The sequence below is a fragment of the Dipteris shenzhenensis genome, chromosome 14 (genome assembly GCF_047967505.1).
Source record: "Dipteris shenzhenensis isolate YYH24624 ecotype China chromosome 14, Dip_SZ_1.0, whole genome shotgun sequence".
NCBI classification, from domain to species: domain Eukaryota; kingdom Viridiplantae; phylum Streptophyta; class Polypodiopsida; order Gleicheniales; family Dipteridaceae; genus Dipteris; species Dipteris shenzhenensis.
Genome location: NC_141609.1, coordinates 5,295,013 through 5,313,507, shown reverse-complemented (window position 1 = coordinate 5,313,507; position 18,495 = coordinate 5,295,013). Strand labels below are relative to the sequence as shown.

The 18,495-nt window shown below is 40.8% G+C and overlaps 1 non-coding gene and 1 pseudogene across 2 annotated transcripts; one reads left to right on the top strand and one right to left on the bottom strand.

Annotated features, from left to right (window-relative positions):
* Positions 1-5,252: 5,252 nt before the first annotated feature.
* Positions 5,253-9,632, bottom strand: LOC147894103 (pentatricopeptide repeat-containing protein At5g27110-like; annotated as a pseudogene). The gene is made up of 3 exons (XR_015542132.1): positions 9,232-9,632; positions 9,047-9,132; positions 5,253-8,959 (listed from the first exon to the last, which is right to left on the bottom strand). The product of XR_015542132.1 is annotated as a pentatricopeptide repeat-containing protein At5g27110-like (transcript).
* Positions 9,633-13,924: 4,292 nt separating this feature from the next.
* Positions 13,925-13,997, top strand: TRNAK-CUU (transfer RNA lysine (anticodon CUU)). Its single transcript has one exon. It is a non-coding gene; the product is annotated as a tRNA-Lys (tRNA).
* Positions 13,998-18,495: the final 4,498 nt, after the last annotated feature.

The window sequence follows — 18,495 nt, the reverse complement described above, 5'->3', positions numbered from 1 at the left end:
GTTTATGGAGCATCCATTTTCTTCTACTGTTGGTCATCTGAAGCAGTGTTTCAGTGCTGTGAAACTCAAAATTTATACTTAAGGATGGTCACACCCAATTATGCCACAATTTTTTATTTTCTTTCCAACTCAATTATGAAAGATGATGCCTTAGTTAAAGTAAGTAAACCTCATATATTTTGTTTTCATAATTTACAAGGGATTTGGGGGGGGGGGGGGGAGGTAGAGACTATGAAATTGCTATAAGTTGAACAAGGGAGAGGTGGGGATGCCTTTATAAAGCTAAGAAGCAAGTGCCAAGGTGAAGTAAGAGAGTAATCATTGAAGGTAGATGTACAAATGAAAGGAGGAAATGGAGCCATAATAGGGACTTTAATTTCGTATTACCATCTTTAAAAAATATGCACACTTGTCATATAGTAAATTCCAAACCAAATTGTCAATGTGCACAAAAAAAAATAATTATATCCGCAATTGTTCATCAGTGATGCCTTAAGGAGAATGAAACACTTTCAATGGTCTCACTAACATTACAAAATATAATATGAAAAAGAATGAAAATACTTATTATTGTGTCTGTTAATATTTGCAAAGTATAATGTAAAAAAGATCCATTGGTACTAAAATATTATTGAATTACAATGTCAAATTATCCATAGCTAATAAACTTGGAGGCTTGCATTGGTAAACCATTTTTCACACCTTCTAGAGCCTCCTCGCCAACTTGTAAGGAAGAAGTCTGAATCATCTTCAAAGCTTAAAGACAAGTGAGTTGCCTCACCAACTTCTTGCTCATTGTAAGGAAGAAATCTAAATCATCTTCAAATGTTAAAGGAAAAAGATCCCAAATGTGTTTCAAACTCCAACCCTTCGTAACCTCAAGTCACTAACTATCCCCATCTAGTAGATGTATCTCTACTTCTATTGTAGCACCTACATCATAGTCCATGGGAATCCATGTCTCATTATTGTAATTCCATCTTCTATACATATGGATCATATTTAAGGTGAGATGTATGACTGGATACCTAACGACTACTCTCTTCCTACTAATCAAACACCTAAAGTGATCACCCTTCACCCTCCCTAACATCCCAGGCTAGATGTAACAAATCATCAAAAAACACATTTGGAAATTCCACAAACATCAAACCAAAAGTGTATTCATGGATGTCTCCCCACATCTTCATCTTAAAAGCATCTATAGTGAAATGATGATCAAAGGATCAAAGTCCCAAGGGTGCTTCCATATGCACCAATCCCGCTAAGGAATACAATTACTGGAATTATATATTATGATTCTAGGAGGCCATATTCTAGTTAGAGTATGATCAGGGAACATGAATTTTAACCAAGTTTGTATGGAAGACTTGGATTGTTCCAGTGAGGCTTTGCCGAGGGCTAACTTTCCACTTTCATTTTGCTTGTAGGAAATCGGTCTAAACAAATTGACAAAGTAAGGATAGCTAAAAACTTTAATGTACAATAAGCATCCAAACACCCTTATAAGAATATGAAAATGGAAAAGTTCAAATAGAAGTCACACAAAAATGCACAGCTTTAAAGAAGGTGAGTCTTCGTTTTGGAATCCAAGGCCATGTTGTAAGAGATGTAGACATTTTGGATCTTGGCATTCAAACCTTTTTAGTTTTGATTGCATGGTAGCCCACAACATAACTTGAACTCTTTGCTGTATAGTTACCATTGCATCCTTCACGTTGTGACAAAAACATGTGGAGGGACTACCTGTGGCCTATGAGAAAGAAAGGGTTTCATCCTAATCACAAGGAGAAAATTCAGGTTGAGTTCGGGATGTTTGTATGATTTTTAAAAATGTCCAACTTTCTTTCGGAGAAATATGCATGAGCTTCTAGTTCGAAGTATGCTTTTGCGATTGGTTTATAGGATAACAAAAGCTATTCTCATCTTATAAGAACATAGAAGTAATTTCAGTAGGGGGTACAGATGGGTTTGAGTATTTTTAATTGTTGGAGGGAAAAAGTATGTGAAATTTTATAGGGGGGAAAGGGAGGGACCAAAAGAGAGAGGGACAAGTGGCAAGTGCAACATGTGGAAACTAGGAGAGAAGGACATGGGGGACAGGGCTATGGGGCAATGCAGGGACCCGGTTCACCCCCATGAGGTGAAGCCTTATGCTAATGTGGCTTCATTGAAAATCTCAAATTTCGAGCCTTCCCATTAGTTGATCCCTCATTCTTGGATTAAGGGCCCTTTTCAGTTCAAATCTTCATTCATCATATAGATCCAATTTCAACAAAATCTATATGACGCCTCAAAAAAGATGGATTTGCAATGCAAAGGATGGCCGAAGTTCAATATATATCTAGTCCTATGATCATAAGATGGAAAGCATTGTTGGACTTTATATTTGTGATGAACAAAAAGGTGATTGAGAAGTTAAACGACTTTATTCTTCAACATCAATTTTTGAGTGTAAATAGATGTTATCAACAAAACAAATACAAATTGCATACCACCACGGTCTCCTAGTAAGACTTGGAGTTCCTTAAATTCCTCTCTAAAGAAGTTTTCAATTTTCTAATGTGATTCGTACTCATGAAGCCAAACTAGCACAACAAACTAAGATAAATAAAATCTAACACTATATTAAGGAGTTTGGAAATTTTCAAACTGTTTGGGAATTCCTAAAACGATTAAGATTTAGCCACATGGTCAAAACTAACCCCTTACATCTATCCTAAGCATTAGATTAGGGAATATATAAGGGAAGCCTCCCAAGTTCCACTTTCAAATAAGGGGTTGATATTTAGACACATAGTCAAATCTTAACCCCTTATTTGAAAGTGGGACTTGGGAGATCCCCAAACATGTCAATAGCTTAAGTAAAATGTGCAGGACCATCAACATATCGCACAATCGTTTAGGGATGTGGATTGGTTGGTAGAACCATTTCTTAGAAAAACAAAATTGAGTATAAGGAAGGATGCACACAATCAAAGTTATGCACATGGCTCTCACCTAATTCCTCCATTAGTTGGATTATCTATACTTCCCATCTACCTATTATAAAGGCCCTTAATCTCAACAAATTGCTCCATACATATAACTTGAGGTAATGAAAAGGCCTTTATTTTTTAATGGAGAAATTCAATCAATTTCTTAGGTCAAAAGGTGGGGATAGCCCAAGGTCAAAGGGATACCTTCAAAATTTCATGCAAGGGGGATTTTAGCTCAAGACATCCTTTACCCGTTGTTGCTGATAGGGACTTTCAATTAGCCTACATGAGATGTTGTGAAAAAATAATTGTAAAAGGGTTTACCTTGATAAATAAGAGGGGAGGGTACCGCTTCCCTCATAAATAGAGGGACATCCTCATTATTCTCTCTTTTTTACACACAACCCCCCCTCCCCCTACCCTAGCGCCCTCCTTGTTTCCTTTACCACCCCTCCTTTTTAACTAATTAAAATGTTGAATTCTTTTAAATTGGGGAACCTATATTCGATGCTTCCCTCAAGTCCTATTTGAGCAGCCATTCTCATCTTATTCATGGATTGAGCCCTGAGCCCTTTTTTGTTGGTGCTCCCCCTCGGCCCTTTTTTGTTGGTGCTCCCCTTAAGTTTTGTGTACCCAATGCTACACTTTCAATGTTGATTGGAGCTGACCCCCTCAGTTCACTTCCATCCCCTTTTCGCCTCTTTCCCTTTAAACTCATCCATACTCTAGTAAGAGATTTGTGCATCTCAAGGCACTGTAGCATCCAGCACATATGATCAAAATTGTCTGCAAGTCCAAATCCATTCTATTCCTAGATGTGGCGTATCGGGGCTTAGAATTCCCTAGAATCAATCTCATGTAATACTTGGCTAACCCCTAACAATTAGTAGGTCTCTTGCTAAGAACCTTTCAAGAATATGCATAAAAACCAATGTTTCTATATGTTAACTGTTGTTTCCTTTCTCTTCCACTGCTTCTATCACTCTACCTATCCATCTCCTTGTCGATTGTCTCTTGAGTTATCGAGATTAAGGGAAGGGGGTAAAGTTGGGTTTAGGACTAGCTCAACTGCGACAATTGGTGGTGAGAATTCAAATGGCGGTGCAATACTAGAACCACCTCCATGCCTTGGTGGGGTTGGAACAAAACATGGTTGCTAGCTACTTGGTGCTTAAACATCACATTCAATGGTTCACAACATTGGGAAATCTTCATTCAATGGTTCAACATGGGTGGGAAATCTTCCTGTATGCTAAACTATTATTGAGGGTAAAATGCAAACATCCCAAAGGAAATTGTCAACTGCAAGACTTATGGCCTTGCTATAAAACCAACCAACTCTTAACAGTACGCGGCGCAAGTTCTATTAAGGTGCAAGACTTACCGAGTTGTATTGGTTCCTCGAGCAGGTTACAATGTCTCGGCAATCACTTGTGTGGCAAAATGCTCCAACACAAATAAACTCACATGCATATAACATAGTACTACCGTACATAACAACTTCTTCTAGTATGGCATGTTGGACGTCTTTCTTTTACCATGCTGTCTCAACACATTGCTACATCGACAGCAATTCCATGCTGCATTTTCAGATGATTCACTTGCCAAGAATTCTCTTACCAAGACACTCGCACCAATCAATTGAACGTGAACAGACACGTTCCTTGTTACAACGACATATTGTATGGAATTCCTCTCAAACACAACGCACAGCTATGTCTAAGCGCTCCTTACATTCCCGAGTCAGCGGAACCGAGATTTTGGGCTTGTTAGATTCAAGAAGGCTATTCGGCTACTTATAACTAACCAAGCTTGAATCGGTAATTAGCTTCAAAATCCCGCTCTCCCAAGTGGTTTAGGCCACATTCCAGTTAGACTTTATCCTCACCCAGTTCTACGGGCCAATGGATGTACAACTATAGAGAAGGGATCTCCTGAGAATCCCAATGGGCCTTTGGATCAGCACGAAAGACGGATTATGGAAGGGATATCATGCAAATTTTCGAAGGCAGACTCAAATCATTATCTCTATCCAGTTTCACATGTTTATGACTTGATGGCTACCATCCAAAACCGGGCTCAACAAATTTATAGCTATGTGCAGGCCACCTCTATCGGAAGATTAAAATTTACATGGAATTTTCTTATAAAGTGACGTGGCATTTATGCATCAGGTCTAAGCAAGATATTGATACTGTTGAGGCTGCAAACAGACTATCTGGCAAATGAACGAATTTGGTTTCATAGACAAATTGCTAAGGCTTCCTCTTCCAATATACAATCAATTTCATATACATGAACTGGCTTGAATTACAAATGTTGCATAGCCATTCCGCATTCACAAATCTTGTGAAACATGGGAGTGGTGAGAATCCAAATGCTATAAGCCAATATGCATGCTCATACCATGCAACTTGCTGGGTCTTATAACCAGATCATGACACGTAATGTGCCCTATCTCCTTCATGCATAGATTCAAGACCTCTAGCAGTGTTGAGAATTTCCTTCCTCGGGTTGTTTCCCACCACAAACTCAAGTGCCAACTCGCTTGTCTCCATAAAGGCCATTTTCTTTGCATCTTAGCTCCTCTATTTGATATGCATCATCCCACTTGCCAGCACTTGCATAAACATTTTCCATGAGTATGTAGGAACCAGCGTATTTAGAATTCATCTGGACAAGCTGTTGAAAGCACCTCAATCCTAGTTCTGCTTCATCATAAGTTTTGCAGGCACTGAGCAAAGCAGTCCATGTTTCTTCACATGGAGAACACTCCATAGTTTCGAAAAACTGCTCTGCTTCATGTAGATGTCCTGAGCGTGCAAGAAGATCAACCATGCAAGTGAGATGATCTATCGTGGGTGCAATGCCATAATCCTCCAACATCTCCTCGAAATACTCCTGACCCTTCAGAACCAGGTTGGTATGGCTGCATGCAGTGAGAAGAGAAGTGAATGTAATAGCGTCTGGCTTAACTCCCTGTTCTTTCATGTCCTCAAAACATTGCACAGCCATGATACCCTCATGGTTCATTGTGAACCCTTTGATCATTGCACTCCATGAAACAACATCTCGGACTGGCAGGTTGTCAAAGGCTTCCCTTGCCTCTGAAATTGAGCCACACCTGGCATACATGTCGATCAAGGAGTTGCCAACAAAAAGATCTCTTTCAAATCCCCTTTGTGTGACTTCCATGTGTACATCTCGCCCCTTGTCTATGGCTCCTATGCTGCCACAGGCTTTTAATACAGAAATAAATGTGACAGTACTTGGAGAAACACCATCGAGTTGCATCTGTTCAAAACATTTCAGCACTTCCTGAACAGGTCCATGTTCAGCATATCCTCCAATAAGAGCATTCCAGGACACATCATTTCGAACTGGCAGCATGTCAAAGACTTCTTGAGACTTTGAGGGCCACCCGCATTTGGCATACATGTCAACCAAGGTGCTTCCCACAACAAGATCTGTCTCTAATCTCCCATGTGAAATCTCTCTGTGTATTTCTTGGCCTTTGTCTATGGCTCCTACCCTGCCACACGCTTTCAAAACACAAGTGAACGTGACGGCACTTGGAGAGAGGCCCTCTTGTTGCATCTGTTCAAAATATTTCAGGGCTTCCTGACCAGATCCATGTTCAGCATGTCCTCCAATTAGTGCAGTCCATGACACAACATCTCGAACTGGCAGCTTGTCAAAGATCTCACGCGCCTCTGAAAGCAAGCCACAATTGGCATACATGTCAACCAAAGTGTTGCAGATGAAAAGATCTGTTTCCAATCCTCTTCGTGAGATATCCATGTATAATTCTCGGCCTTTGTCTATGGCTCGTATGCTCCCACAAGCTTTCAAAGCACAAACAAATGTGACAGGACTTGGAGCAATGCCCTCCTGTAGCATCTGTTCAAAACAATTCAGTGCTTCCTGACCAGGTCCATGGTCAGCATATCCTGCAATCAGTGCAGTCCATGACACAGCATCTCGAACTGGCAGCTTGGCAAAGGCTTCCTGTGCCTCTGGAATTGAGCCAGATTTGGCATACATGTCGACTAAAGAATTGTTGACAAAAAGATCTCTTTCAAGTCCATTCAAGGCAACCTGAGCATGTATCTGTCGGCCCTTGCCTATGGCTCTTATGCTGCCACACGCTTTCAGGACACAAACAAACGTGACATCACTCGGAGAGACACCTTCCTTTTGCATCTGCTCAAAACACTCCAGCGCTTCCTCACCAGGTCCATGTTCAGCATAACCTGCAATAAGTGAGGTCCAGGACACCACATCTCGAACTGGGAGCTTGTCAAAGACTTCCTGTGCCTCTGAAAGTGAGCCACACTTGGCATACATGTCAACCACAGAGCTGCTGACAACAAGATCTCTTTCAAATCCCTTTTGTGCAATTGCAGCATGTATCCTTTGGCCCTTGTCTATGGCTCCTGTGCTGCCACAGGCTTTCAAGACCCAAACAAATGTGACAGCGTTTGGACAGACGCATTCCCGTTGCATCTCATCAAAACATACCAAAGCTCCCTGACCAGATTCATGCTCAGCATATCCTGCAATGAGTGAAGTCCAGGATACAAGATCTGGGACTGGCAGTTTGTCGAAGACATCCTGTGCCTCTGTAATTGAGCCACATTTGGCATACATGTCCACCAAAGTGTTGCCAACAAAAGTATCCCTTTCAAGTCCTTTTAGTGCAATTTCAACATGTATTTCTCGCCCCTTGCCTATGGCCCCAACTGTGCCACAGGCTTTCAAGACACAAACAAACGTGACATCACTTGGACAGGCACCCTCTAGTTTCATCTGTTCAAAACATTTGAGCGCTTCTTGGCTAGGTCCATGTTCAGCATATCCTGCAATCAGTGCATTCCATGAGACGACTTCTCGGACTGGCAGCATGTTGAAGACTTCCTGTGCTGCTGCAAGTGAGTCACATTTGGCATACATATCAACCAAACAGTTGCTCACATAGCGATCTCTTTCAAATCCCTTCCATGTGATTTGCCTGTGTATTTCTCTCCCCTTGTCTATGGCTCTTATGCTGCTACAAGCTTTCAGGATGCAAATATATGACACAGCATCTGGAGAGATGCCTTCCAATTGCATTTGTTCAAAACACTTCAGTGCTTCCAGACCAGGTCCATATTCCGCATATCCCTTGATAAGGGCCGTCCACGACACAACATCCCGAACTGGAAGCTTGTCAAAGACTTCCCGTGCCTCTAAAAGGGAGCCACACTTAGCATATGTGTCCACCAGAGAATTCCCGACAAAAACATCTCTTTCGAGTCCCATTTGTGCAATCTCAGAATGTATTTTGCGGCCTCTATCCACATCTTTCAACCTAGCACAGGCTTTTAGTAGGGCAGTAAGCGTAAACGTGCTAGGATGTACATTATCGTCTTGCATTTTCTGGTACAAGTTTAAGGCAATGTGTGTCTGCCCATGTTGGATATACCCTAAGATGAGAGAAGTCCATGAATACTCATTCCGATAAATCAAAGTGTTGAAAACCTGTTGAGCGTCAGACAGACTCCCACATTCCACAAACATTGGCACAATGTAGTTACCAACAGCTCTTTCCTTTTCCAGTCCGTTATCACAAGTGTGAGCATACAGGCGCTTTGCAATCGCTAGATTTTTTTCCTTCCTGCACTTCTGCGCAGTGCAGATAACGTCATCAGCACAAGGGGACTCATCCATCCTATCCAAAATACCAAGTGTCTTCTCTAAGCTTAGCATCTTCCAACCACAGGCCCCTTGCTGTTGTGCCTCGTACACTCGTACTCCGGACCAAAAGTTCTCCTTCCAAATAAGGCTGGACTGGCACAGTTGTTCTTGCTCTGGTTCCCGACCAGAACCGTCAGTTCCCTGGTTCCCCCTGTCTAGAGCCTCTTTTCCCTCTAGCATGTCTTTAATCCAAGCTGGGTTGTACAGCCCATCTATCCATTCTTCAGTGCTTATATGTCTGAAATCTTGTAACTCGTCAAACGAACCAATCAAAATCCTAATTTAAGACCATCCTATGCAATACACTTTGTCCAGTCGCATTTGCCACTTACTCTGTCCTTTCCCTTGTACCACCACTGAGAGGGAGCCGTGAAGTGCTCCTGCCATAAGCGCTGTGTACGTGACTTTGGCTCCCTATCTGCAAAGCAGGGACACAATATATAAAACCAGTATCCGGCTTTCGAAATCGAGATTGAAAAGAAGAGGCGGCCTGTCCGGAAGCAACGAAGAGGCAAACCTGGAATAGAGATTGTTGATATACTCCGAGAAAGCCCAACCAAAGCATCTTCAATCATGTGACTTTTTGGACGGCAACCAAGAGATTGAGCTTGACTGAGCTGGCGTCGAGGAGGGCTATGGCTCCAATCCCGGGTTGCTAAAAGATTGAGCTCCACAAAAGAGGCTTGTGGGCGGATATAATCGGGTGCAGATGTCATGATAGGGAGCTGGTCGACGGAGCGAGTCAGCTGGCAGATGGCATGAGGCAGCGAGTAGTGCAAAGGACTTACTGCGATGCTGTTGGGTGTGGGGAGCTCTGCTGAATTGAAAGAGGTTGACAACATGGCTAGCAATACAAACTCAATTTCTTGAACTGAAATTGCTCCTCATCAAGTGAGTCCACACTACCACGGGGAAAAAGAGTTCTCCACGTCAATTGAGTCCACACTATCATGGCGGAGAAAAGAGTTCTCCATGAGTCCACGCTTGAGTTGGCAACCGCGGTAAAAGAGTTCTCCATGAGTTGTGTCGTGGGTGTTACTCCCTCATAGGAAAAGCCGCCTCTAAAACAAAACAAGAGGCACACTATTGCCCCTTGACAAGGTGAATCGCATTCACTAGGCTACACCCAAGCAAACAATGACCCCTTACCTAGGTAGATTTTATATGAAGTGGGGTAATGCTTCTATGTCAATTGGGATGAAGTTGAAGTATCGAGAGTGCCAAAACAAGTCTAACATTTGCAATCTATTGAAAAGGTTCCTTGAATTTGATATAAGGAAGTATAACTTTGTGAATAGTTGGAGCTCTTAGCTTTGCAGAGTTGCTAGATGTTTGGCTTCTATTGCCTATCTACTTTTTACATCAGATTGTTGCTATCTATTGTCTTGCTTTGCCAATCCTTACTTTGCTTAATTGTGTGCTCATCCTGTGAGTCGTTGAATCATTTCTGTGTTTGCTATGCTTACTTATTGATGTGTGCTACTCTCTGTTGTAGTTTGATGTTTGCTATGGTGTTTCTTTCTGTCATGCATATGCTAGTTGCTTGCATGAATTGGTGGCTATTACCTATCAATTGCCTTTCATGTGTTGTGTGTATTTGCCTTATAGGTGATGTGTTGTGGTTGCTTGATTTGCATCACTCCGTTGGTTGCTCGCACGATTGAAAATAATTCTATAGCAAAAATCAAGGGTGCCTCTTTGTCTAAATGTTTGAATGCCCAAATGCGAACATCGTATTTATAACTGTCATACTGCAAACATCAAAATTACAAACATAAACTTACAAATATTGAACATCAATAGTCATGGCTAACACATGGCAATATTTGGTAACACTTCTCGTCCAAGCTCCTATATGTCCAAAAACTATCCTTTTTCTTGTCCATAGGTAATAGGTAGAATAGATGAAGAATATTAATCCTTTGTTTTTGTCCATGGGTAATAGGTAGAATAGATGGAGAACTATACCTTAAATGAATCTTTAGGAGAAATTATTGTTTGTAGATGGCTTGAGTGATTTTACTAGTCATAATCTTACTTTGGCAAGGTCAATTATTCTTGAGTTATATTCTCAATTTCAATAGTTTTGACAATATTGAAAACTTGCATGACAATAATATTGTAGAACTATCTCAAAAACATCTTGGAGATTAATGTTATAATTGTGGTGCATTTATGTGCAATGGGGTGTGTGCTTGCACATATGTGAACAAACGAACATGTATGCACTCTTTGGACGTTGCACGCATTAAATCTCTATACAATAGAACTAAGAAACATGTTATTTGGCTCTTTCATAGGGATAATGCAATTCATGCATGATTCCACATTTGTAAAACTATGGCTTTCATATTATTTGAAAAACTATTATTTTGTCTGGAAGAACAATGTTTTTTAAATGATTTATTTTAAAGTAAACATTAATGAGCTTAACTACTACCAAAAAAACGATTCACAATTGCACTAGACTACATTGAGCATAATTGATGTAGCATTGCACCAATAGTATTGGTAGATGTAACATCACTATCCAACACAAGATCCTCTAATTTTGAGCCCCATAAGAATTGTTGGCATAAGGGCTTTTTCATAAATCAAAGGCCCCATGAATCCAAAAAAGATAATAGAGCATGGTTGACATAAGGCTTGTTTCATAAATCTAAGGCCTTAACCTCAAACTCGTATAGGATGAGATCAAACTTCTAAGTATGTGAGGTACAAAAAGTTGTGCCAATTTTGAACTTTTACTCTAGGGTTTAGCTTGTATTTAAGATAAACAAGGACATTATAGTGATTGTAGATGCTTGCCCTTTAAAATTGAGGCATGCTCGGAGGCATTGTTTGGCAAGTTGTACTAAGTATATTTGTGGCACGATAGATGTTGGAGTAGTTGATATGCTAACCTTATGAAACATGTGGTGTATCCCTTTTTTGTGTGTGTGGAAAAGACCTATATTAAAAGAGAAAAAGTAAAGTAGAACAGTCTCACCAAAAGAGAGACAATTACAACGAAATTTGATACTCATCCAACTTCATGTTTAAGACTCCTAAAGCTCATCATTATAGAAATTTCAAGTTCTCTATACTAGCCACCTGCCTCGTCAAGCTTCATGCAGACTTTTCTGTTTCGGCACTTCCAGATGCAATTTATAACTGTAGCTCTAACAATTTTCCAAGCTTCCCATATCACATCATTCATACTTCCTTTGTCTCTTAAGAGAGCTAACTTCTACCTAAGAGGGAAGAGAATATGCATATGACTGTGAATCATCACATAGTTCTCCTCCATACTGGCGAGATCGAAGGACAATCCCATAGGATGTGAAAATGATTCTCCTTCTTACATTTACAAAAGACACAAAGATGAGAAAGTCTAGGATTCCAATTAGTAATCCTAGATTTAACTGGCAGTTTACCAATCATTACCTTCCACAATAGCACATTATACTTAAAGAAAGAAGTAGCCAATCATATTGATCTTAGTCTTCTAATCCAAACTTCCATACTATCTCTTGGAGCACTAATAGCCCAATTACTGTGTGCCACTAAAGCAACCCACAGCCCTTGGATCTTGACCAAATCCTTTAAGGAACATCTTTGAAGATCTTTGCCTGCATAATTCACAAATGTCACATCCCTTCCCCACGCATTTGCCACTCCATCTACCTCCAAAACTCCCTTAATCTCTTTCTAAGACAAATACTTTCATATCTCCTCTGTCAATGCATACTTCATTTGTCGACCAATCATCTCTTATGCCTAGTAAAATGCATTGCATAATCATCATCTTTATATTAGAAAGATTGAAAACTCTGCCTATGGCATCAATCTCAAACCATTTCCAGCCACCTTGGCTCCCAAATGTTTCTAAAAGTCAACAACCCCATATTGCACAACCTCTTAACATGCTTTGATGCAAGCATTAGAGGCTTGAACTGATCCTCATAAGCCCACTCCACTAACCATAGAGATCTCCCAGGAGAGGCATCGCCCTAAAATGAACAATTTACCACTGATGAAACATAAGAAAAGTTCTCTTTCCAAAGGCATACCATCTTCGAGAGCATCTCAGATCGTGGAATTTTGACTGCATAGTCACAAAGTACTATATCTTGCCATGGACCAAAGACTCCTAGTGGGCCGTTTCTATGTATCCAATATCTAGTAAGAATAGCCTAAGGCTTCTTACAATCCAGCCCCAAAACCACTTAGAAGATAACTGCTTACATTTTTTATTCATCCCCTCAAGGCCTAATCCCCCTTCTCTTTTGCTTGCCACCACAATGTTCAATAGCCCTTCAATAGCATGCCATTGTTCCTCCAAAGAAAACCTCTGATCATTTTATCCAATTCCTTTAGTACATTTGCTAAAAATGGAAAGACCGACGACATGTATACCAAAGTAGAGGAGAATATTTGCTTAGGAAATAAAATTTTGCCTGCAAAAGAAATCTTTGCATCATCCCATGCAATTTATTTTGTTTACCACTCAAATTTGTCTTCCAAAGTTAGTGCAAACCCAACCGGGCATCCCAAGTATCCAGAACACAACTCTTCAAATACATTGCTATCTATCTTGAGTTCTTGCAAGACTAGGAGCGTAATAATCTCTTCACTGAAGCTTTCTTTAATGCAGAGCAGACACCTCTGATATTCCGACAATAGAGAATCTCCTACTCATCACTCGATCCATGCTATGCATCAGAATCTCGGTCCATCCCTTCCGCCAAAGGAGTACAAAGGTTAACAAAGTTCTCTCTCCTAGCTTTGCCCTTAGTCGCTCGTAACGATTACCGTTTTTTCGACAATTTCTTCGAACTTTCATTCGACTCTCTAATTCCTTATCTTGCTTTTTCGCTTGCGCTTCCTTCTTCGAGCTTTCCTTCGAGGAGTACGAAGCATCCTTCCCTTTTTTGGCAGAGGTGTTATCACTGTTTGGACTCTCTTCAGGATCATTTTCTTTTGCGTTCTGATCATAGCCAATCACTCCTCTCTCTGCTATCCTGTCTGTTTTCCTCTTGGTTCCGTCGCTTCATGACGTACTATTGATAAAGCGTCTAAGCATTCTTATTTTTAAATGTGGGCCGATGGATACTCTTGTCGCTGTGTCGCTGGGTTTTAGAGGACCTGAAAATGCTAAACGCATTCTAACGTGATCGGTGTTTTTAAAAACATTGATATTTACTATGTTGATACGAGGAATCAAGCAAGCCGGCCTAGCTCAGTTGGTAGAGCGCAAGGCTCTTAACCTTGTGGTCATGGGTTCGAGCCCCATGGCCGGCGCCTTTTAATCCGTTCTCTATTTTCGGAGGATTGTCAAGTAATCGCTTGTCTTCTAATCAATTTTGCTTTGTGGCCTGCCTTAAGGTAAAATAATTTAATTTTAATTTATTGGCCTACATGCTATGTGGAAATAATGGATTGGCCAGTGAGGGTGCCACCTGTGTAGAGGACCCCCCCTCTAAATGCCTCTACTTTTTGCTAATTATGATGGAGGCGTCTCAATTGCGCTTGGCCCTTTGCATGCAAAAAATGCATAACCCTTATTGATTAGCCAAATGGAAGTTAAGGTGTGGCAGCTATTCTACTGAGAATCAACGGTATTCTTTCATGCATGCTCTGTTCTGTCGTTTACCAAAGGATTCACCATTGAAGGCAAATATTTTCTCGATGAACTCAAGGATCTTTATGGCACAGACGGGCAGATCCTTACTTGGCTTGGCTGCCTATAGATTGCAATTGGTGTTTGTGCTTGGTACTTTGTTATTACATACGTTTGCTTTCCTTGTCGGATCATTTGAGATGGTGGATTTTGGAAGCACCCATGAGGCCATGGATATTGAGAGTAACACATTTGAGAGGGGTATTTCAAGAATTCTTATTTACTTCATACTTCCGCTTCAACTTTTGCTCTTTTGTGTTTGCTCAGCATATGCAACTCGTTAATCTACGAGCCTTTTTTATGTGCGTTTATGTTTTGTGATATAAATTGTGAAGAGGTATGGGAAGGGTGTACAAGCCGAGACTGAAGGAGACAACTCTAGATTCGATGGTAGGTGCATGTCCATTTTGAAGCGCATATCTTTACCATTCGGATTCAATCAAATGATTTACATATTCCGAGGCGCATGCTTCTTTTCAAAGTGTTGTATTTGGAAGAGTCACCAATGTCGGAGAAAGAGAGAAGTGTCGAACATTTAAACTCTACCTTGTTGTTCCTTGGAATGTTTTCAGACACTTGGGTGCACGCTGAAATGACATGTTCTCGTATAGATAGCTTTCAATGTTAGTATACTTGTAGGGTGCAACAGAAGACCAGCCTGTTGACCTTGATTTTGAGTCTACTTGTGTGCAGAGTACAACCTCATAAATTTAAGAATATTTATATGTGACAATGCAATGGATTAATTTTGGTAGATTTAGAGAGGAGATATCCCACATGTGAGCATGCATATGGATGTAAGTACCCACTCCTATAAAAGGGAGGTTCATTTGAAGTAATATCAATCAAGCACTTTGCACTATCTCAAGATTGTCTTTATGAGTCCAAGCTAATCTATCTTGGAACCTAATTGACTTGAGTTATAGATCATGATCACTCTTAGGATTCATCCACCTTAGATTAGTGTTGTCACTCGAGTAGATTAGGGTCCATAGGAGAGCTCGGTCCATGCACTTTAACATGTCCCACTAAGTTCTTTTTCAATTTGCCAAAAGGAAGAAAAAAAAAGATTTTATTGATAGAATCATGAGGCCTGATGGAAGAGTGGAAACTAACTATTGGCACATTGCTGACATTTTCATATCCTTTTTAAGTGGTTTGGTGGAAGCTCTAGTGGTGCAGGATGCAGAATGGAAAGGTGAAATTGCTACCATTTTTTATGGGGATTTTTGACAGGGTATTTGAATCTCAGAGGATGAGGTTGGGAATGCTGTTCACTTTGAATGAGCTAAGGGAGGCATCTCAGTATAATGAAAAATGACAAGGCCCCTGGGTCTGATGGTTTGACAATTGAGTTTATGTTCACTTTTGGGATATGTTGGGTAATGATCTAATATTGATTGCTAATGTTGATGTAGAGGAAGGATCCCTCTCCATTGATGTTAACATAAGCCTTATCAAGCTTTTTCCTAGGTGGCAAAGCAAGCTGTACGTGAATGACTAGCAACCCATTACAATGTTAAATATGTCATATGAAGTGATAGCAAAAGCTCTAGTATTACATATCCGGGATGGTGATCACAAGTTGTGGATAAAGAGCAGTGTGGCTTTGTGAAACTAGGATATCTTTGCGAATAACCTTAATGTAAAATGCCACTCTAGACTATGCCTTAGCCTCTAAGCAAAAATGTATTTTGTTTGGAATGGATTTGGACAAAGCATATGACCGAGTAAGGTGGTACTTCGTCCTGGAGGTCCTAGATAGGTTGGGATTCGGTAATGCCTTCATAAAAAAGGTGACTGCTCTATTTGTGAAACTAGGATATCTTTGAGAATATCCTTAATGTAAAATGCAACTCTAGACTATGCCTTGGCCTCTAGGAAAAAATGTATTTTTATGACCGGGTAAGGTGGTACTTCATCTTGGAGGTCCTAGATAGGTTGGGATTTGGTAATGCCTTCATAAAAAAGGTGACTGCTCTCTTTATGAAACTAGGATATCTTTGAGAATACCCTTAATGTAAAATGCCACTCTAGACTATGCCTTAGCCTCTAGGCAAAATTGTATTTGTTTGGAATGGATTTGGACAAAGCATATGATCGAGTAAGGTGGTACTTCATCCTGGAGGTCCTAGATAGGTTGGGATTTGGTAGTGCCTTCATAAAAAAGGTGATTGCTCTATTTAGCAATGTGCCTGTTGACCTGAGGCCTAATGGCGGGGTTCTAGGATCTTTTAATTTAACCTGGCCCATCCGCCATGGCTGCCCTATTGCACCCCTCTTATTCACAATATGCTCAACTCCACTAATTCATGGTTTGAACAAGGCCAGATATAGAAATGACCTTAGAGGTGTTGTGATGCCTTCTGAGAAGCAATTCATTTTCCATTTATTTGGAGATGACTTAATAGCCTTTCGTAAAGAGGACCGATGGCGTATAGAAGACTTCAAGAATCTCATCTCATGCTTCTGCCAGCAGGCATCCGGGTCGATTTGTAGCTGGACTAAACTTTGTGCTTTAAGGACATCTATCTGATCCCCCCTGATTGGGTTAGTGTGTTGCTGGTTCGATGGGTTCCACATGGTGAGGGATAAGGTATTTGGGAGCATCCCTGGGCCTTGGGCTACCCCTGCAAGACATTGCTTCAACTAGTTTAAGGACCTCATCAAAAGTCTTGGCATGGTTTGAGCCTAGGCTACAATGCAAGGGCTTTACTTGTTGTTAAGCATGTCTTAGCTACTACGATTATGTGGCCATTGTGTGGCATTTTAGGATGTCTTATTAAGGTATCTCAAAGCATTCCTTTGGGTTGAAGAAGGAGGTACACATCATATGCATTGCATACCATGGGACCTTCTAAAACTCCCAAAGCAGCAAGCGGGTGTTGGAATCCTATATGCATCCATTAGGAACCTGTCTCTAATAGGTAAATGGATTCCTAAGCTACTTAATGTTTATATGCCTCGGGTGGAATTGGAGTTTGGTTTGTGGAGAACTACAAAAGCCCCAGGGTCGTTGCGTGGAAAGGTCTCTCTCGGTATGAAATACCATTTTCAAATTTCCCCCGGTAGGCTAAAGGCTTTGACCTTATAGCTAGACTTGTGGGTGCTTGGAAAGTGGTGATAGGTGTTTGCTCATGGAGAGGATCTGGTGGGCTTAGGGGTGATTGTAGTTTGGCTAGATCTATATGGTGGAGCAAATTGCTATTGTTTGAAAGCCACTCTTTGGCTCTAGATAATCTTCAGTGTGCTCATAGTATGTTTAGAAAGGGGTTGAGATGTTGGGAGAAAATTTGGGATGGACATAAAGGCTCATGGTTGCCTATAGGTGACATCATCTATAGCTTTTCCCTTAGTGTGAGACAGATGGCATGCCTTTATCATATTATCCAAAGGCTTCCTACTGATCAGTGACTGCTGCTGACCAACACTTGTTTGTCTAAATGTATGAGAATCAAGCAATGTTATGTTGGTAAGACACATCTTGCAAAGATCTCACATCTACAGACAGCTTCTAGAGGGTTTTCAAGTTTCATGTGACTTGCATAAGTGTTGGGGAAGGGTTCGAAAGATAGATTTTGTCCTCTAGAAAGTAATACATCAATGGTGCATGTCAGAGCCAAGTTGGCAAAAATATTTCAGGTATCTCCCTTGTGTCCATTCTATGGGAAGTTGATAGAAACTGTCCACCATTTGCACTAGCGATGCTCGGACTAGAGGTATTCGGACTAGAGGTATTTGGTTCCTTGTAGAAAAAGCAGTGCGGGTGTCGTGAGATTGATGTTAGGATCTACTATAGAATCCAACTAGAGACTAGCTTTATTGGGTGACTCCATGGGTCTGCCCTCTACATTGAAGGCTTGTTGGCGTGACATTCAAGGAGTGGTATACTATGGCATCTGGGTGACTAGGAACCAGTTAATTTTTAGAGAAGGCCCGGTAGTCGGGTTGTGTGTGAAAAGTTGACCTTCAACTCTGTAAGACTTTATCTATCCAACCTTGCGTAGTTGCAGCAAGTTTGAAAGTCTGGTTGATTGTGCACTTCAGGATGCCTACTCTATTTTGACTTAGTCCTTTTCCTGTTATCAGGTGCTTATGATAAGTTGTTTAGCGAAGGCC